General features: G+C 37.1%; 1 protein-coding gene across 2 annotated transcripts in view; it reads right to left on the bottom strand.

The window, feature by feature from the left end:
• Positions 1–22,971, bottom strand: part of LOC102696376 (polycomb group RING finger protein 3) — an 81,664-nt gene extending 58,693 nt beyond the window's left edge. The window contains exon 1 of one of the 2 annotated variants that reach the window (XM_006629518.3): positions 22,859–22,971. The gene's annotated coding sequence lies outside the window, so the exon portion shown is untranslated. Of the gene's footprint in view, positions 1–22,227; positions 22,302–22,858 lie in introns of those variants that run through there. The other variant, XM_015344636.2, reaches the window with a different exon arrangement.

The following is a 22,971-nucleotide window of genomic DNA, read 5'->3' as shown; positions in this document are numbered from 1 at the left end:
TGGAATAAACCCGCTACCTGTTCCTTAACAAAAAGTGTAACACACCGTGAACTGTGCGAGTTTAAATTGACTGAGGCAACAGATCATTTTTACCCACTCAAAGCTGACGTGGAAATGTGATGAAAATCTGAATAAGCGAAAACTGAATGGAGCCCAACAAAACACCTGAGACAGCCAATGCATTGTGGTTCTCTAATGCATAATAATAATAATAATAATAATAATAATAATAATATTAACTTGATACCAATAGTGTCCTTTGTGACTGTCCCAATAGTCTCTCTGCAAATTTTAAATTTACTGCTTGAATATACAGATGTTGAATATTTCAATAAGGCTCCATTTATAACTGCTATGTTTTATTAACCACTGCTATTCTTTATTTCTTTAATATCTGACAGTTACATTGGTTTGTATAATGTATATTGGATGTTGTAGATATTCAAAATAGCAAAACCGTGAATATGGAATGTGCAAACGTTTGGTTAATCCACCAGTCAGTACTTAGTAACACATCCACTGGGAGAAATCACAGCTTCCAAATGTTTCCTGTAGCCAAATTAGAACATTTCTATTCTTGCTTTTAGAAATATTTTCCGACTCTTCCAGCTCAGACATATTCTTAGGTCTTCTTACATGCACTGCATATTTGAAATCACGCTACAGATTTTCAGTAATATTCAAATCTGGGGACAGTGAAGGTCATTCAAAACCTTAATGTTTCATTCCTCTAAGTACTTCATAGTTTATGTTGATGTATATTTTCAGATAACCATCACTGTGGTTATGGCCAAAAGGATCAATTTTTGTTTAATCAATCCACTGCACTTTTGTTTCAAGAAGTTTCTGCTTTATCGAGATTCTCTTTTGCATACTTTAGACAATGGTGTTGTGATTTGTGATTAGGTCATAAGAAAGATTTCCTTCTGACAACTCTCCCATGCAGATCATTGTTGTGTAAGCAATGCTGTACTCTGGACCAGTAGACAACTAATTCAGGTTTGAGCTCAACTTTTTTGCAGGTTCTTTGCAGTGATCTATGGATTCTGCTTTGCAGATCTGCCCTTTTTAGGCAATTCTATCACAGAGTTTTCCAGATCTTGCCTTTACTTCAAAAACTGCACATAACTTCCATTTCTTAATGTTCCTGACATTTGAAATTGCAAGCTGGAAGCAATTAGATACCATTTTATAGCCTTCCTCTGCTTTGTAAGAGTGAATGATCTTATTTTCAAGTCCTCAGACTGCTGCTTAGAGGAGACCATGGTTGTTCAATGTAGGCAGAACAACAAATACAGCCTAAAAGGCTAAAAGGGTCACAGTATTGGTTCAGCCCTGGAATTGGGTCCACCTGACTTAATTTAAGGCCCAAAGAGTCAATCAAGCTTTCAAAAACAAATCAAAAATTAATAATGAACTAACTTGAAGGGTACCCAAATTACTGCACATACCACATTTACTTTATTTTTTCCAATCCGTTAAAATCAGCAATTTAGTAGAAATTATGAATTTGCAAAAACATTTGGGGCTTAATTTTGTAGCATGTTGAGGTTGTGTTGCTTTTTGTTCACATATAGATTCAATGAAACATTTTAACAAGGAGTGCCTAGACTTTTGTACACATCTGGAACTGCTAGAAAGAGCATGCTTCTGGGTTTGTTTATTGTCTTCATCTTACCTCGTAGAAGGACACAATAATTCGGTATTTACAGATGTTTGAAAAAAAGAGACTTAACTGGACACAATCACACTCTGATACAAGAGCATCTTAACTGGAGAAGAATGTAGGCTTTCTGCAATACTTTGAATAGACTATTTGAACGCCATCATTAATTATGTGTTAATGACAGAGACTGTGTTCAGTTACATTGTTTATACTATACTTTTCACTTTGGGGGAGTAATCATTAATGATTTATTTTCACTTGACCAAATACTCACATTATATTGTCTGCTATAGTATCACTTAACGAAAAAATGTCTGCTTTTTACCAGTCTGGGATTTTAAATATTAAATGTCACAACTCATCCAATTAAGTGGATAAAAGTTTCATTTATTAAAAATGTTTTTTTTGACAGCAAACCACCTTTCTAAAAAGGAGCACAGGAACCTGAGACTACACTGTGGTGGAAAATTATTTTCTCTTTCATTTACTTCTAGTTCAAGAAATTCATTTTCCAATAGGAGTCATTAAAGTAAAGTTTTTGTTGCAGAATTGTTTGAATGATTTCTCTGTCCTTGATATGCAAGGAGGGAAATTTCCTCTGTAATGTAACCCTTGTTAATACATATACACCAACGTTTGACAGGACATTTTTAAAAATGGCTTTCTTTCAGTATCTAAACTGTCCTATGATAAACTGGGGGTACATCAAATTAATTTTAGATTATAAACTGGACAAGACATCAGATAAATCCACATTTCTGAGTGGATTTGTAACATTTTTGGTAAATTACAGATATATGGAGACATAAGTACCCTAAGGAAAAGGTGTTCTTTCGCACCACAGTGTCTAAGACCTATACAAATACTAGAATGGGCTTATCATGTCTTTTTGGTTCAGGACTAACCAACATAGAGTGACTTGCTGAAGTATTCAATCCCATCCTAATTTGTCAAAACAAATCCTGAAACTGAACACTTTTATGGATGAGATTTAAATGTCAGCAAAAACTGCAAGAAATAGTAGTTTACACTCCATACTCATAATAACAATAAACGTTTTAATTGTAAGTCAAATAACTAATCCATGAAGCCTATATATTTTTGATCTTACTATTTAATGTTTTAACATACATCTTAAGATTTTACCTAAAGCACCTTCACTAAGACTTCAAAGGTATCTCTCTTTCTCATAAAGATTTATTTGGCAGAGTGTTCTTCTCACAATTGTGCAGCTACACCAAAAAACAGAATCAAAAAGAAAATGTGCATGCAACTTGGTTTTTCTCAATTTAGAATACCACGTCTAGATTTGATTACCTGTTACTACTTTTAATAGCGCAAAGAAAAATGATCAGAATTACCTCCTAAATGAAAGGAAGCCTTTTTGTCTTGTGCAGTTTGTAATCGGTCAGAGAAATGGTCCTACTGTGGTATTCAGAAATCAAACAAGTCAACAGAAAGGATTAAACAATGAAACCACTGTTGAGTAACAAACAAAAATTCAGAACAATTATAGCACAACTTTGTATAAGAGCTTCAAAGATCAGTTTGTGTGTCAAAATGGGTCACACAGATGTCTTTATTTTCAGTTTTTTTAATGTGAAATTTAATTAAGATTTTAATTAACAGTTAAAACAGCTGAATTTTACATTTTACTTAAGACATAAGAACCCATGACGACAAACTTTGTTTTGTGTAAGAATTCAACAGCTAAAAATTACAATTAATCAAATTACATATAACCAGAGTGTAGATACATTAAACAGCTGGTATTAACATCATCAGTGACAGATGTACAAATGACAAATATAGTAAGGAAGTTTTAAAATTATTCTATATTTTAAACAAGGATATCAATGATCAAGGATATCTCACAACAAAGTGTAAGCAAAAACAAAATTTAAGTAGATGGGATACTGGCTGTTAGTCAGCTATTTAGGTTAAAGAAATCCAGACCTTTTCCCAAATCCTTCAATATCTACACAATTCTTAACAGAGGTCAGCAGTACACTGTGATCAATGACGTCCAAAAACAACACCAGGGCTAAACAGAATCAAAACTGCCAGGTAAGCAATAATGATCATCCATTAATTATTAAGTACCTTGGACTGTCTCAGTGATTGGAAAAGTGAAGACTGAGCACTATTGATAAATAGAAGCTCATCCCAGTCTGGGTTTAGGAGATAGCTTAATCTGTTTCAAATTCAAGCAGCTCATTCTAAGAATTTGTTGGGAAAAAATGTCTTCTATGCTCACATCCCAATAACAGTTGGACCAAGAAAAGCCTTTTCCAGCAGTGTAGTAACCACAGTTAAATTGAGTGCTAATGGCACTGTTCCGGACTGCAATATAGCACAAAATAAATACAGGTGGATGTAGGGTCTGATTGTATTTTCTAATAAACTGCATTACATTTTTCTCCCAACATTCAACACTCAGCTGGATCACTGTTAGGAAGCAGGTAATGAGCATTAGATCACAGCTATCAACATCAATTAGCCCAGCAGATCCAGATCCAGATCCAGGATACACAGTGGAGGGACACCAGGCCATTGCAGGGCACACGCAGGCACGCAGACACTCACACCAGGGCCAATTTTCTCAGGAGCCAATTAACCCACCAGTATAACTTTGGACTGTGGGAGGAAACTAGAGAACCCAGGAGAAGCACAAACATGGGGAGATCATACAAGCTCCACACAGACAGTACTCCAGGACCAGAACTGAACTTTTATGTCATGCCCATCAAAGGTCGAGACAGAATTGAATCGCTATATGGTAAATCTTTTAGATTAAGCAATTACCTACCTTCTACAATCAAGTTTACACATTTGAAAATAATATTTTATTAAACTGCAGTTGTGAGAGACTGCTCACCCTACAACAGCTATTAAAGAATGAATCAATCAAGGTGCCTGGATTAACTCAACTGACTAAAACAAACACGTAGATCAATAAAATATTAAATTAACATTTATGGTGCATATATAATTTTATTCCTGCTTCACAGAAGTATGTTTGATATTTTAATTGATTAATTCAGTATGAGCTAAACTGTTTAAAAATATGTACGCCCTGAAGATAGAAAAGAACAGATGTGGAAGACATTTGGTCATTTTCATGTCACTATCATTATATACTAGATTAAAAAAAAGTATGCTACCATGTTTTTAGAAAAATTAAAAATTGGATCTTGAATATTAAATATTGTCTTAACTAATTGGTTATGAGGGACCGGGATAGGCTTAACTCTATTGGTTGCCCCTCATTACTGAGAGAGTTGATGGGCACAGGTGATGAGTTGATGACTAGTTGAAAATCAAGCATGAAGGACAGACAAAGGAATCAATAATGCCTGATCAATAAAATAATGATGCTTTCATTTTACTGGTATATTGGAAAGTGGACTACAGCAGTACACGGTTGCTTCTTTCTTGCAGCCAGCAATTTCTAGCCTAATAAGAAGTTACATCCAAACAGAGTACACCAATTGGGAGTTAATTACTTACGACACCACAACAGGATCAGCATCATCTTTCCAGAGTCATGGTCTGTGTAGGCCTAATCTATCCAGAACCCCACTCACAGTGACTGAATGCAACTTGACAACATAACCCTACACTGATCAAGTCCTGGGACCTCATCTTCTTCGTCTCCCAAGGGATCACCGTGACCAGGGCAACGCTTGTTCATATGTTACTCATTTAACAAACAAACATTTCTTGCAAGATGACAAAGCGACAGTTGTGCTGTAAATACTCTACTCAGCAGGCCTGAGCCCTTACTGAACATTTGTGGGATGGGCTAGGTTAACGGGGGATCAAGGTATCAGAGACCAGTGATCAGGCCCATGTTTCAACAGGCTATGTGCAAGTAATGGGACGGAAACCCAAAGGACAGCATCTGCCACATGGTGCAAAGCATGTGTAACAGATGTAAAGCTTGTACTGCTTCCAATAATAGTCACACATGCTACTAGCCTGTGACTTCCTCAGCAGACCTCCTGCTGATGACATATGTTAATCAACTTAATTAATTTACCTCCGTCCAATAAAATGTCAGTGCACCTAATTTTTTGCCCATTATAAAACAATATTGTATGTCGCAAAGGAATGAGTGAAGGTTTATTCCATGCTGAAAAGAAACAACGTTTTGGCTGTGGAGCCTTCTTTGGGTGTGTATTGTATTCCTACATAATGATACATGTGAATTTTCTTCAGAATCCCACTTAAGCTGTATTTCCTAACTTGATATGTTGCTCTAGGATTTCACAGAAGTAGATGTCTCTTTGTTTAAAGTGACTTAGTACTTAATGAAAGACAATGCTATTTAACACTATTAAAGTAATCTGTTTAGAGAAGCATTTTGCTCAATTTTATTCAATGGAAAACCAAAACAAGGCTGACATATTTAGGGTGACCAAACAATAGTAAATGTGGTCATTTAATAAATTATTAATCTTATCTTTGTCCAGACTGGGAACATGAAAGCTGTACTGTGTGTGTTGACCTTGAAATGTGGAGTCCATAACTAAATCATCCCATACCCCATAACTAGAAGCCTTAGGAAAGCTGTTTTTTACATATGTATAGTTTCTAAACAAATCGGTCTGCACCAGAACCAAAGAACCTGAATAATTTTGTTTGTTTATTTTTTGGGCAGTTTCACATAAGCTAACAAACATGTTGTTCCATGAAACAGTACTATTACTGCAGAATCATTTTTTTAAATATATAGTATTTAAAAATGAGATGTAAGAAACTGTTGCATAAACTATTGGATGATAAAGACAAGTTACAACATGGTGCTGGTGTAAATCTAACTTGAATGAATTAGACCAATAATTTACCAACTGTAACAAAAATAGTGTAAGCACATATTAAGACAGAAAAATTATGCTGTGTTTTTCTCAGAGGACAGACATGACAAAAAACTGAACTATTACACTATTAAGATGCAGACATAGTTTGTTATCACATCTTAGGAGGCAGGGAAATTAAAATTCAAATTGAAATAAGATATAAGCATGCACAGGAAAACTAACATCTAGAAAAGAGCTTGTTAACAATTTGAGTTCTTCTAAAGCTGATGCCTAGCCCCAGTCATTAAAGACATGCGTTTATACAAAACGCAAGACGTCTTCACACAACACAGATTATCAAGAGGCGCAAGTTTAAGGCATTTAAGGAACAAAATTATTCAAGTTAAATTATAACATTGTGCTTCTCTAAAGCCCTTTCTGCAAAGCCTTCCTACATCAAGAGTAATTTTTTCATCATAACTTAGGTAAACGCCTTATTCTTACTGTTATAACATCCCAGGCAGCTGGGAGGAATACTAAAGGACATTACCACTATACATGTAATTAAATTATAAAGCAAGAATATAAAATGTGCACAATTTGAAAATGAAAGTAACTGGGAAACATCTTTTTACAGCATTATCATCTTCTTCTTTGGGGGTTACTTTTCGCTGAAGATCCTATAAGCTTGGTCTTCATAAGGAGGGCAAAGGGATCTCTGCTTCATACAAGTGCAACCATTTCTGGCTACGCACAAAGCTGAGCTTCTGCTGCAGCGTGATCCATTACACTGTTAAGGAGCAAACCTTCCCACAACACTCCAAGACACTTTGCGAAGGGGTAACATGCTTGAATGTCTTTAAAGCTAGGAAAATCACTGGCAGTACTTTTCATGTCAACCTATTCTCTTTAGACTGCAGTAATTTACGTTACAAATCTTACACTGATCAGTATAATGCATGAATGTATTCTGGAATAGTACCAAGTTCAATTACACACCTTTGTGTCCTTTGAGGACACGGCTGGGATCTCGTGTCTCACTTTTACAGGCCACATTCTAGTACTGATCTTTATTTAATTCACCTGTGCTATTATACAGTCATGTGTTAACAGGCCACCTTAGTAAATTATTTAACATGAATGTTACAGTTGCACCAGTTCACTGCTGCTTTACTGCAACAGGACACTGCACTCAAATACAAATTGCATTAATAACTACTTACTGTATGAGATGGGTAATTGCTTCACTAAAATGATGCACATGACACATGTAACCTATTACATTATTTCTCCAATGATGTTACAAGGGCAACTTTGTTAATTGATTTAATATATTAAAGGCCGGTACAGATTCACCAAACCACTACAGCGTCAATTTAGCAGGAGAGTATACTTGATACACTCAAAAGATTCACATGGCATTCTGTATTGAAAGTGCTCACAAATTTCAGGGAATGCTGAAAAGGGTGTAGGGTACAATAAATGAAAAATCCAAGGTTAGCAATAAAGCTGTGCCGAGGTTATAGGACAGATAATGTATTTTGTGTATACTGTTTGCTGTGTGTGTTTTTATAATATCGTATATACTTAAACAATAATGGACATGATGGCCCTGCTGGAGGGGAGCAGAATTACCCAGGTCTAATTATGTAGCCCCAAAAGCACACAATCCTGAAAATTTTTCAGAAGCAAAGCACACAATTCAAAACTGTCCTTTTGATTGATTTCTGTGGAATGATCCTTCTATTAGCACCACACTCATCTTTTTTTATCCTCCGTGACATTGTACCTGACAAAATGCACTATTACGACTATCTAATACTGATCAGGTGGGTAGCTGCGTCAGCATGCGTAGGCTGCAAAGGAACAAGTAATAGGTTTATTCCATGCTGAAAAAAAGAAGAAAGAGAACACAACGTTTCGGCCGTGGAGCCTTCTTCAGGTGTGAGAGAGACAGGGCAGTAGGCCTACTGCCCTGTCTCTCTCACACCTGAAGAAGGCTCCACGGCCGAAACGTTGTGTTCTCTTTCTTCTTTTTTTCAGCATGGAATAAACCTATTACTTGTATCTAATACTGAGGATGTTACTGTGGATAGTAACTGTTCTTTCCGAGCTCTTTTACCTAATTCTACATTTTATACACACACATTTCCTTAAAGTGTCCTATTTGCATATAGCCTTGTGTTCCTCTGATGGACATGGGTCAAATAAGTCAAAAGAACAACGTGAAAAAAACAACAAAAAAGCAAAGCTTACAAACCACCATACATTCTTCAAATGTTATGCTGCATTTTTTGTATTTCTCAAAGCCTTTTAAAAAAGCTGTACTCCTCTAAAGAATTTCATTTTAAAAGCATTTTTTTAACTTGAAAGAGGTAAAGTAGAGGAGTTGCTAAGCCTGCTCCAGAGACACAATCTTGCTGCAGATCACTCTCTCCTTTGCCCTAGTTCCTGGTACAATCCAGAAAAGTCTCCTATGTGGCTCTTAGTATCCTTGATGACAGTGAATCAAGACTGAAGCTTCAAGGTTGTTTTTTCATAATGAGACTTGCCTTTACTGCATTAAAGGCAAAGAGGCTCAGCCAAGTTAAACCTTTTACTGCCATACTGGTCACACAGAGGAATCTTTGCCTCACTGCCATGACCTTTGACCTAAGGGAGCTGGAGTAAAGGGCTCAGTCACTAATTGATTATGAAGATCCACCTATCAAACAAATGGTTTAACTAATACTTAAACAATATAATAAAAAAAACTTTACATCATTAATACTGCAAACACCCATCAATTTTACCAACTTCATATTAAAACTTTGCTGCTGTAGCAAAGAAATGAATTGAAGTCCTACATTTGTCCCAGTTGCAATTTACCATACCATTCATTTTTCCAATAAATAATTCTTCCGATAAGATTCGTAGGAATAGGTCAAATCTTAAAAAACTTCATACTTCATTAACTAAACTTTTAGTATCCTACATTGCCAACATCAGTAACACTGAGAATGTATTTAAAATAAGATAAGATTCCTGGCAATCTTTAATCTCTGATCTTTAAAGGTGGGAAAAAAAAATCTGTTTATGACTGTATAAGGAACGCAGCCTCTATCAAACTTCTCATTTTAACTATACTGAATACTGTAAAACCACCATGAGGCTGGACAAGCTGTGAACATACAATATTCAGCACAACTAATACTTTTATTTACATCTAAGCCCTATTTCAGATGCAGAGGGTTAGTAGTCAGTAAAGGATCCAGAATCCAGAAAAAAGCAAAAACAGTAAAAATAAGGCGTTTACCTTGGAACTAAATGTGACCTAACTCATACCTCAAATAGCAATATAGTTTTTAGTATGAAGGGATGATTGTTAAAGTAACTGTGTCAGCATTTTTTAAAGCTAAGGGTTTTCTTTCTAAACCCTGGAAGAACATACAGCTAGAAGTGATCCAGCAGCGTGACGGTTTCAGGAGAGAGGCTCAGGTCCGAGCACTGACAGGGGGAATTCACAAATCCTTCGAATCCCCTGCATAGTTTTTTCTTTTTTTTCCCCACTCCTGCTTCCGAGTTCAAAGTTTGCTTAGAGTTTTCAAGGTTTGTAGTACCCTGATACCCAAATTTAATGCCATCAATTGCACAATATTTAATATTCTTTTCTTAATGCTTGCTTTTTATAGAACGCTCTTTCTGCAAGACGTGACAGTAAAGCGCACCATGAGATACATACATTCCTGTTTATTAAGTGGATGGATTTGCATCTTTATAGCTACTAGTGTACAATGTGCACTGCCCTGCACATAAATATCATTTTGTATTATACTATCAGATATGTAATGTGGGTTAATGGTGTTTTCAAACATGATAATAAACTTTAGAAAGACAACCAGGCTATGCCACAATTATTAAAAGCAGGACAAAGAGTAATTAAATCAGATTTTGTTTAATTAAAATATTAGGCTCACCAGTCAACATACTACAATCTGAATGTGATTCTATGGAATAAGCCTGAGAGAAGATTAAAAAGGCTACAATCGCCAAAAGGCTAAATATGTAATCAGAAGCAATTAAGACAGAAGTTTCAAAAACAAAAAGACAAGCTGTGCAAGAGCATACCTAGGAGGAGGACTGCAGCACTGTTGTTCACAGCACCACAATATCAACTACAGATTCTAAACAGGAGGGGAAGATTTAACAGCATGTGGAAAGTAGGCAATAAAACTTAAGTTAAACTTATTTCCTGCTGCATTTCCTCCTGAGTGGATTATTAAATGTTTAAATCATTAGCTATTACATGTTCTTCATTTCCTTCTTGTTTTTCAGTAGTTTCCATGTGTTCCCACTCTTCTGACTGCCAGTATAAAAAATAAATTATTTTAGAGACAGCTATTATATTGTGTCCTAAGCCAATTAGGAGTCTCTATTTGATATTTATCTGTACTAACTTCTGTTCTCACTCCCTTACTGGCTTTAAGGACTTTATATCTGTACATGTATATCTTTCATGCTGCAGTCTGCTAAGGGAAAAAAAGAACTTGAGCTTCAGGCATAGGCCAGGCACAGCACACAGTGTATCAGTTCACACTGTGAACTGAAGATCCCCTTAGCCAGCTGTACCCCTACTAATCCAGGCCAGACTCCCAGAATGCATCTTAATAAAAATAAATAAAATAATGACAGATTCATTTTAAATATGTTAAAGAATATCTGATTAACTAAGTATAGTCATTATTAAGAGATATTGGCTTCATTATTTTCAAAATACAGATTGTACAAATACATTATCTTTGCATGTATTAAATGTATTATAAAATGAAATCTAATATGCATTTGTTGTACAAGATGTTTACTTTAGGTCATTGTGGCCAACTGAGCTGTAAAATGTGGGAACTTGCTATACCTTCCTAAAGTATTTTTTTGTATTTCTTAAAATTTTATTCTATGCAACAAATTAACATTTTCAAAGAGCAGGCTGAAAGTGATTTTCTATACAAATACCTCTAGTAGTACAGGTTGGCAGCTGCGTCAGCATGCGTAGGCTGCAAAGGATGCCTATACACTGTATAGGTACCTCACCTATACCTATATACTGTTTACCTCATATGAAGTTTTAATTAATTTAACTTACTGGAAAGCTTAGCTGAGAAAACAAAGATGTAAGTAATTTCATGGTTATTTAAACATAATTGCACAGATCTGACACCATCTCTGCCCGGGAATTAATTAGATTAATGAAATGGAAAGGAATACTTTCCCCACCTTTGACCTCATCCTTCTGATAGCAGGAAGCAGGAAATGCAGCATGGCCACAGTTCTAATTTCATCCATTTGTCAAACACATGACAGCTGTTTTATAAAAACTTTTTTAAAAAGGTTTAAAAAGTTACAACACCACTAGATCTTCCACAACGACATGGACATTAGCTCCACATCTCCAATTCCCTTGCTCACCAATTTGTAGTGACTTGTCTAGATTCCAAAATATGGAAAAATAGAGCAGACTTCTGTAAATGAATTTTCTGGAATTTGCGCATCAACCACTATGACCCTATGAGCACTATTAAAAAATGGTTACTCTAAAAAAAAAACTAAAGACTCACCACAACCTTTTAAGTAGGAATCGCTTCTTTCAGATGCACAAAGAAGAAAAGTAATGGCTGCCTAAAATGTAATTTTAAATATTAGGGCATTTTTTGCCTTTGGCTCTTTGCTATGTTCAAACAGACATCTGTTGGTTTATAAAGGCTAATAAAAGAGCAGCCACACACAGTAGGGCAGGGAGGGAAAGGGAGTTTGTCACACAAGCTCCTACCACTTCTTCCACACAAGTTCCCAAGAACAAATACCTCTGGCAAGGTGGAGTAGGATGTCCACACAGTACCCCGATGGGGAAATGCACTTGGCATTTCTCAGCTGCAGCTTCTGCCGAGCACAAACATTTCCTTTTTTTTCAGCTGGGTAGACATGCTGGTAGACACAGGGTGAAGATCAACTCCCTTGCGGGCACCCACTCAGTAAGCCAAGGTTCCAAATTTCTTACAGAGATTAGAATCACCTTAAAAATCCCATTTCTTGGCTAATTCAGCTCCAAAATACTTGTTTTCACCTGCCTACTTTAAATGTAGACCAAAGCGAGAAATAATAATATAGAGGTGGAAAAAAATAAATCACCACAATTATTAAATAAGATGTGGTACATGAATATCTCAAACACTAAACTGATACAAAAACACCACCACACAGGGCCTGTTAAGAGCTGGAGTGTCCGATCCTACATGCAGGACCAGTGCGTCTGCAGGATTTCATTCCAGCTCTTACAAAGCTAAAAACTAAAAACAGCTGTTTACTGGCCTTGAAAACATGCAGGCATTGCAGCCCTCGAGAACCTGGACTGGATACCCACCCCCTGAATTACAGTCACCAATCACCCTAGTCAGCATGTCTCTGGGAGGTGAGAAGAAAATGAAGCACCAAGAGAAAACTCACAGGCACACATGCCATCTGCACACACAAGGCACCCCAGTACAAAACCACATCCAGGAGCCAAGCACTCAGAGGCAGTGGTGCCGGCCAGCCCCTCACTGTGACCCCCAATTCACACACTAAGCAAGATTACGATGTACGGGAGAGAACGGAGAAAATGTGACTTTAAGAAGGAATTCTGTCCTTCATATAGAGGTAAAAATACTTTTAGTGTTTAAGTAAAGCAAATATCCTCACTCTACTAGGATTCCCCCACCCCCCCACATATCTGCTAACAAAGTTATTTATCACTCAAAAATGACAAAAAATTATAAATTTCTCAGGATAGGCCACAAACCAGTGCTAAAGTGATGAAGATGAATAGGTCTAGATTAATTTATTAAAATACCTATATGGAGGGAATAAGAGCAGTTAATCTGTTAACACATAAGAAGGGATCTATTTGTTCCCAGTCTTCCACAAAGATTACTTTACAATTTACTTTAAAATTGTCATTCATATTTTTATGGGTTTGGGGAATTTTCTGAATTTATACATCAATCATATTTTTATGTTAATTTGAAGTGTAATCTTTTTTCTAACTTTTGTTTGAAAGAAGAATGTTCGGCAAAATGACTTTTAAATTTGCTTCTTTTTACTTAATATTCACAAACAAGAGTAAAAAACAAATTTGAAAAAGTCCTCCTTAGCTACAGATATTCAAGATTGCTGTTTCGATGGTCCCTTCACTTTGGTATATCATATTTTACAATCACACCTGAGTTACAAAATGGAATGTTGGAGCCTTCTTTATGTATGACCGAAGGTTTACCCAGTTTCACGTGTGGTCCTTTTACCCTTTAAAACATTCACCACATAAAAGTGGCATTATGACTAAGGGAGGTGATTTGGCAAGTCACTGAAGTCTAAAGATCTTTTTATGCAGCATCATGTGTGGATAAACATGCTACGATGTCCTCTGATTATCGTTTCTCCCAGGTTTGCCGATGTGCTGATCTCTTAGGCGGTGTTACCTTTACAGACTGCCTATTCTAAATTAACCTCACGGCACTTTTGCAATTGGAATATCCACAGGACCACAGCGGCTACAGAACCAGAAGCCTTGGCAAAACCCAGACCTCCTGGTTGTGCAACGGACTGGCTGTGACCATGTATGCCCAAATGTAGCAAAACGTTGGACTAGGACACTGGACCTCCTATGTCCTGAAAACACCGCTATAAAATAAAATCCTCTTAGTAACATAAAATTGAGTGCAAAGTTATTTTCTCTTTTGTAGGAAGGGAAAACATTCCCAGTAATATTTTGCAACTCAGTGATTTTATATAAGGCCCTACCAAAAACACTGCCATGAAGAATGACACAGACCATGAAATCTCATCTCCTCTGTGAAATCGGGTCTGTTTTTTACTACGCTGAAATCCTTAATCAAAGAATGAATTGTATGAATTCAATGGTTTCACATTATCTGAGAACAGGGCAGCATGATGGCACAGCGGTTAGCAATAACGCCTCACAGAAACTGGGGCCCTGGGTTCACTTCCTGGGGTGCTATCTGTGTGGAGTTTGTATTTTCTCCCTGTTTGTATGGGATTCCTCCCAGCATCCAAAGACATATTGGAAGGTTAACTGGCTTCTGGGAAAAGTGGCTCTTGTGCGAGTGTGTGCGTGTTTGTGTCTGTGCATGCCCTACGATGGACTTGGCGTATCCTGCCTTGCACCGTTTGCTTGCTGGTTCAAGCTCTGGCACCCCCCCAAACCTGTAGTGGATAAGCAGAATAGAAAATGGATGGATGTGTATTCTGAGAATATTAGCCTTTTTAAGTTAAACCTAATCATAAACGCTGCAATACGGCTTTCTGATTGACTTTTCAATGCAACAGATGCCCACGCAGAGCTCTACTCATTTAAAAATGAGTGGCCAAAATAAATCTAAAATGTTCTATGTTAATTAGGGCTCAAGACTGTATGAAAACATTTGGAAATTTAATTCTCCATGCTGATGCCGACATATGACCTATAACAATTTTATTCCTGTTCATGGATTTTTACAAGAGTACCGCAGTTTGTCCATACTACAAGTCAATAGAGAGCAGAACCTAGTCAGCATAGTGACACTGTGTGACAACTAATCAAACCCTCTAGGTACAGAAAATGCTCATTTTGGACAGGTGTTTTCAGCACAGAGAGAGGGACAGGAAAGAGTAAAGTGGGGTGAAAAATAGTCCTCTCGAGCAGTTAATCAAGGTTTTGTGTAGACCCTCCTGACAGACAACAGCTAGTACAGCATGCACATGCAGAATGATGCACTTTTTGTCTGTGTACCACACAATGTAACAACTGCTTTCTTGAGACATGAGAATGTGACCATTATGATGTGGAAGCCCTACCCAACCACTGAGCCTCATTGAACATTTATGGAAAAACATGTGGCATCTAGTGCTGAGAGACCAGAGGACAGAGACATGCTTGGCTGTTCCTCTAGGAGAGGAGCCTCACAAGAAAATATCTGCAATTTGACGCAAAGCATATGTTGCAGATCTTCTGCCTTTAATGGATGGTGGCCATGCATGCTACTAGACTCCAACAAAATTAGCTCTCACAGAATTCAAGTATTAATGATGTGTAACTGTTCAGATATATGTTGGTGAACCTGATAAAATTCAGTGTATTAATTTTGCCTGTCTGCAGGGATCAGGTCACCTAGTAAGTGTTCCCCCTGTCCTGTAGAACAGAAAATAAGCTTCCTCTGACTCATCACAGATGGAGCAAAGCTAAAAAAACTTATCAAAGGTTGGTTTCCCTCTAACTGGAAGCAAAATCATTCAGGTAAAGTCTTCTTACTTGGGAGCATCACTTAAGTTCAACAGACATCCACAGCTGGGAGAGGAAACTTAGAAAACTTACAGCTGCAGTGGGACTAAGTGTGTTTTTTTTTTAAGCAACAGGCCTAGATCTCCTTGCTTTGCATTGTAAAACATGTTGAAAGACCTGCTTTAACAAGACCCCCGTTTAAGGTTTAATCAGTAGTAATGCTCATTTACATTCCAGTGGCTAAAATGAAAGCTCACATAATAAAATGTCTACAGCAAATTGCAGTATTAAAGGCAAAATTAAAGGGAATCCAAGAAAAACTATACCTATTTTTCTTGCTATGGAAAATAGACCTGGACCATCATTTTTTATACCAAATTAATTACCTGTTCCAACAGGTTATATAAAATGCTTAATAATGACCCACAGTACTGCAATGGCCACTGACAAGAAGCTGGGAAAGTAGCAATGCAGCTCCTCTCCTGATACAGTTGTATAATTCAGAAAGATTTTTAACTAATTCAAATGATTCCGGGGCAGTTAATTACAACAGCAAACCTACAAACTGAACAATACTGTAGGAAACAAGAAAAAATGAAATGCGTGTTCTTCCGAGTTAGCTTAGAAAACAAGAAGAAACATGGCTAGTGTCCACAATATCTTACAGTAATAGAAGTGTGTTATGCTCAAAATACCTACAGCCTTTCCTGACCAGAATCTCTTTAATCCACCTTTATGGTACCATAAAAATGGACTTCATAGTTGTGGCAGTTTTAAGTGCAGTGTGTCAGGCCAAAAGCTTCCTGAAATTTCACAGTGCAGCAGATCAGTTGCTAGCTGATCATAGTCTTTTTTTATTCAAAGACCTGCGGTGGTTCTTGTGCTTGACAGAAAAATAAAGTTATTTCAGATAGTCTAAGACTGAACCCCAGCCCCCACACACCAGATTATTCAGCAGGGCTGCAGCAGTATTTAAAGAGGAAACCTGTCGCTTATGGGGTAACAGGAAAAAGCGGAAGGAAGGGTCACGTGTATTTACATTTTGTTTCGAGTGACTGATTGACAAGTACTTGATGAAAAGAACACAAAAACAGACACTTAGAGTATTAAGCGTTATGAAATGTTGAGAAAAACACTGATTGTAAAAAATCCATCATTCAAAACAGCACTAGCAAAGAAAATAAAGTATTTGTATCGTCTTTGTAATATATAATCAGCACAAATAAACCTATTATAAAGATAAAGAACTTCACTTTCCATGTAAAAATCAGAACCAGTTTTTTAGGGTGATGCGTTGTCTGGTTTTTACACTGTTTTTAATCTGTAGACTATAGGAAACATTTTCCAACATCTAAAACCTGCAATGAAACCACATTTGCACTAATTTGTTGATCTTAATCTTTTCAGTTAAAAACAATTTTTAATACTTTCAGAAAACATTCATTTTACCCTATCTGCATAAGCTGCCAGCAACATGCTGTGGTGGAAATGACTATATTCTCCTCACAAAGAAAAGGAACAATAATTCTATTTATGTAACAACTCCAAGATGCACATCAATACTCTATTGAAGGAGGTATCAAGGGGTGATCTAGTTTGTCCATTATCTCACTAATTGTTTTCCAGTGAGAGTAAAATAGTACAATCTTTAAGTGTCATCAATGAAAATAATTCTTGAAGAAACAGCAATATTCCAGAAGTACTAGCACCCATACTCTGAGAAAATGCCTACAGAGAAACCTGTAAGAAACAATTACACAACAAAATTGTTCAGGTAATTTTTCTACATTATTTTACATGGTCTAGATGTTTTTGCGAACAGTAGCACGGGCCTTCCCTTTCTGCACTGTGCAGATGAAATCAGCAATTCTGGCCTGTGAGATTGCCGCTGTTCTCACTTACAATATGAATGATACCTGATGAGGAATCCTGCCGGCACACGTCAGAATGGATCAGGTGTGGACAGCTGGATCATATGGTTAATAACTAGCGATTGCCCAGGCTATACCACGGCTATGTCATGGCCTGGTGAAGCAGTGAAAAGGCACCTTGTTGATCACATGTGGACTACCCTTGATCAATACGCATGAAAGCATTACTGTAAAGCACTTCTCATGATGTACTATGGATTCTATGCTAGCTCCAGCATCCAGTAGCCCTAGAGTTCAGCCCTTTTTCTGACCACATCTGCACATAAACAAGAAAAAGGAAAAGATAACATAGTACTATAATACTAAATACTATATTGTTCTATGCTATTTATGTTTTATGCAATGGCCTTGGAACAAATGGGCATTTTTCACAAAGGTTATTTAGTTGTTACTCAGTAGTTTGACAATTCATTCCACCCCTCCCCCCGATTTAAAGCCAGTGTAATGCATGAATTACAAAGGATAATGCTCATCATCTTCTAGAATACCTGGGGTAAGGGTACTTAAAAACACCATTCCCAAGGTGCCATCATGTGTTTATTAAGGCCTGCAGAACGGGAAGCAAATGTGAGCACTGAATTACTGTTCTGCCAAACCAATTAACAGAAATGCATAACATAACATACATACACATAGCTTTGTAGAGTTATAATCAAATAACTCCAACAGTACCCAAGAGCAATATTGAATTGTTTAATATGGCTACAAATATTCCTTAAAAATGTTTGCCTTAACCATTTCAATATGAATGAGTGTGCAATTAAACTATAAAGAAAAAGAACATACAAAATTGAAACTTGTTATTCAAGCATTTTAGCTAAACTGCCATTCAATAGTAATTAGCCAGGAAAGTTCTAGCAGGTACATTCTACCACAAATGTTAACGTCCCAAGTACTGTGCTGACACAGAAATGAACAAAAAACACATCCCGTCCCCATTTACTATTGGAAATACCACATTTCAAACAGAAAGTTGATTGGACCAGAAAGAAGGTGACATTTAGGTTTACATCAGCACCTCTTTAAAAACCAAACAACTATAAGGATCCATTTGAGTAACACTGCTTAATTATTCATTCTTCTTCGTCAAAAAAGAATTGTACAATTCTCAAATGTTTTAGCAGAGTTCCAGTATTCTGAGGGTGTTGGGTGAGAAAAATGTGAATGGAGTGGGGAATATTTTTAGACTTGATTTTATTATTTAGGAAAATAAGAAGTTCACCAAAAAAGGTGTTTCAGCAATTCTGGGCAACCTGATCATCTCCACCAGCTTTAATTGATCACAATTGTATTTCCTGGTATGCATCCATCATCAGAAAGACATTTATTCCTAGTGAGGGAGACAGCAATGTGAAATCTGTTTCAGAGTGGAAGGTGGGATTACACCCTGGACAAGAAGCCAGTCCATTAGGAGGGCACAACATACACACAAAATGGGAACACTCAAAAGACACCGATTAACCAATCCAGTATGTCTTTGAGAGGTGGAAAGAGTCCAGAGCATCAGAGAAATCCAAGTAAACACAGGGATAAAATACAAGCTCCATACACATGGTGCCCTGGGCAAAAACCTAACACAGGTCCTACAAGCTGTTAGGCAGCAGAGCTATTAACCATTCCACTCCTGGTAACCAAGGAGAACAAATTCACAAAGCATGTAGGTTCATCATTCTGTAGCCTGTGGTAAAATAATGGTATTCTGCCTGGGGAAGCAATCGGATAAAGTAAGGTAATCAATTGTCAAACGCATCTGAATTCCCTTCAACCATGCCCAAACCAGAAATTAGTTTGATATGTTTGGGGACGTGGGTAATTTACTTTGATCTTATTTACTTTATGGTGCTATTCCCGATTATCACGGACAGCTTTAGAAAGTCAAGGTTCGGCCCACTTAGAAGACTTCTACAATTGTCTTTGAGCTGAGGAAAACAATGCAGTTGCTACAGATGAAACGTGCAACTGTCACCTAGTCTAACAAAAAGCTTTTCCTAGACTTGTACAAAAGAGTTCCTTCTACAACGATGAGATTGCCATAACCGTGACTACAGTTGCAACTGTCATGGAACCAAACATCTTAAAATGAGAATAAATTAAAACAGTGAACTCTAGAGCTACAATGACTTCTGACCAAATTCTTACAGTTTGAGTTAACACATTAATTGATTTTGGAGTGAGAGAAACAAAACTAACACCAATTTCCACAACTGTACAAAAACAGATTGTGAGAACAGTACGTTCACATTTTCATAGCGGTTTCGCAATCCTGCAAAGTCATCGCAAAAAGCCTCAAAGATTGTCTAAAATTCTCAGTGAGCCTGACAGTCAAGGTTGCATTTCATAAAAATAAGAAAAACTGACTTTAAAAGTAGTTTATTCACTTCCTCTAGAGATAACAGTGATGGTGTTTGCCCTGGTCAGGAAAAACCACATAAATATGTAAATTTTCTAATGAATTAATGTTCACACTCAACAGTCACAGACCAGACAAATCACAGTTTTCTTTTTAGTGAAATTAATATTCTCAATACAGCTTTTATGAAAATAGGTTATTCTTGGTTGTTTCAGCAAGGTTGAAAGGTACAAATGAATCATTTTCTACTAAAGCAAGTGAGTAAACTCTTAACCGTTGCTCCAATTTCAATTTGATTTTTTTTAAAAGAGAAACATTTATGATTAAAGTCCCAAGATCAAGTCAAGACTTAAAATCAAGCTACAATTTAAATATGGCGATTGACTAATTGCCAATAAAACAACTCCAAAGCCAATTCAGCTATAACAGATTTAAAGCAATGTGAACAGCTGAAATTTAAAATTAAAATACTGAAATTTAGCATCCATCCAAAGAAAACAGTGGAAAAACAAGTTTCAGTAAAATGTGAGTATTGTTGAAATTACGATTCTGTGTTCCGATTTGCCTTTTGTTGTGAATTGGTCAGAGACAGCACAGCTGTGGAAGTGGCATGAGGCAACTTTCCTTTACCATCATTTTGAAATGTTTGAGAACATTTAGAGTTAAATCAAACTATTCTAGAGCTGGTGACAAAGGGAAATCTATAAAAAGATGCAGCTCACACTTTGCTTGCCTAATGACAAGGAAAAAGTGGCGGTTTACACAGCTGAACTTGGCCACAACTGCAGCTGCAGGTAAACCACACTACAAAAGGACCTATCCCAAAGTCTGAGGGGCTGTGCTACAGGTCTCCGCAAGTACAGAAAATGCTCGCAAACTTCTCCAAAAGGCAAAATTATGGTCAATGGATATTTGGAAAGCTCCTTCAGGGGGCCCTTTGCCAATTGCTTTTTAAAGCCTGTAAATGTAACAAAAACACAGATTTCAACATTAACAGTTGCAACTTTCAGGAGTTTTATATGATGGGTTTGACTTATGAAGCAACCCCTTTAACAAAGTGATAGTGTGATACAGTCTTTGTAAAACATAATTTAAAGTGGGCACACCTTTAACTCCCCACTGCTATTCCACATTTTAAAACTCTTGGCTATTTAATTATTTGAATCCACTTTCAATGCCCTGAAAATATTTCCAATCAAAAAGATTAAGACAAGGAAGGCTCCCACCAACCGCACTCTAGAACTTGGACTGAACATGTTTTACAAGTAGCAGGAAATTCAAAATACAATACAGCACGGTCAATTACACATTCTGGTTTGAAGTGACTTAAGAAAAGAAACCTGTCCACTCCTCATTTCTAAACAGATAAATGAATCTTTACAAAAGGTTCCTAAAGCAGACGCTCGCTACCATCTTTTACAAGATGGGCCCAATTTTCAGTATCCCCCTGTTGTGCCAACCTTGTGCATGGAGTACTGGTATTTAAATGACTACATGTCATCCACACATGAGTAATCACGGAATTGCAATGTTAGTTGCGAAACTCTATTAACCAGGCTGGAGATGTCAAAATGATACCAAATAGTGGTTCTGTGGACAGACTTTTTAAATACCATTATGATACCCTAGGATTTAAAGGACACTCCTGTGAGGTGTCTGCTTTCAGACAACACTTTAAAGAGTCCCAAGATTTCTACTCCATGTACTTCAGGTAGACATTTCAGAAATGCTTTGGCAGAAAATAGGCTATCAAAACCCAGTCATTTCAGGAGTTTTTAACCGGTTGCCCTCTGCTTGAGTCTGATCTGATTACCCACCGAATTTATTCGAAACAGAGCATTTTCATGAACTTGCCACAGAAATTTCACAGAAAGCATCAACCTATTTAATTCCTAGACAACTCCTATATAAGCATAGAACAAAGCAACTAGACAACGAGCTAAAAGATGTCAAATTATATTTTCAATAGAAGAAAAAAAACATAAAATAAAAGTTGGATCTCTCACAGGGTGTTCGACTCCTCACTTCAATCGGTTTGCCTTGTGTTAAAAGAGGACATAGCCAACAGCATCCGTCATTTGGATAATCGTTACTGACCCCAAGGTTTTTCCTAGCATTTCCACTCTCCTTTAGCATTTCTACACCTCAGTTCTTGAACACATAAAGTATGAATTACAAGTTGAGCATTTTACCTGTCCAAGAAAATGAGTCCACAAGTGATTTTCCCACCTCAGTAAAACTCAAAATCATAGCACAACCGTGCACCTAGGCATTTTTCTTCACCATCTTTCAAAATCTTCAACACTTCACGCTGGAACTTTCTTTTGTCCCTATTTTAAATCGTGTGGCGTCATCTACACCCCCACCTCCTTTTCCCACCCCCAAACTTTCTAAGCATGAAGGGGTTAATGGTGGACCGTGGGTTCCATGAACATTCCAGTCTAATGAAAAATTTGGTTCACATGCAGAATAGCACCTACGCTTTTTTTCAAAAATACATATTATCTTGAATGACCGCATTTCCACATGTGAGGGGTACAATCACGGCGCGTCCCCTCGACCCTTTGATTCCCCACTAAGCTGCACTTTTCAATAAAAAAAATGACCCCGGTGTATAACTGCAGGGCCCGGCGTCGCCATACACACACAGCACCACCACACAGACACACACAACAACACGAACAGCATGCACATACCACCAAGAGAAAAAAGCTACAAAGAAAAAAAATACACAAGGATATGTTATGATAACCGACTACAGTGGACGAGCAATAACCTTTGCAAAATTCCCAGTTCGATTTTTTTCAAGTTTAAGCAACTGACCTGTTTCTGGGCAGAACAGTCCGCAGGATCTTGGGTTGAATCCGAGTTAAATCCACTTTCAGTAAAACAAAGAGGCGAAAATGTCCGGGCAATCCCGAAACAAACCGAGCGGG

Source organism: Lepisosteus oculatus, chromosome 1, assembly GCF_040954835.1.
Source record: "Lepisosteus oculatus isolate fLepOcu1 chromosome 1, fLepOcu1.hap2, whole genome shotgun sequence".
Taxonomy (NCBI): Eukaryota; Metazoa; Chordata; class Actinopteri; order Semionotiformes; family Lepisosteidae; genus Lepisosteus; species Lepisosteus oculatus.
Note: the sequence above shows the minus strand (reverse complement) of the source record. Positions and strands in the feature narration are given on the sequence as shown.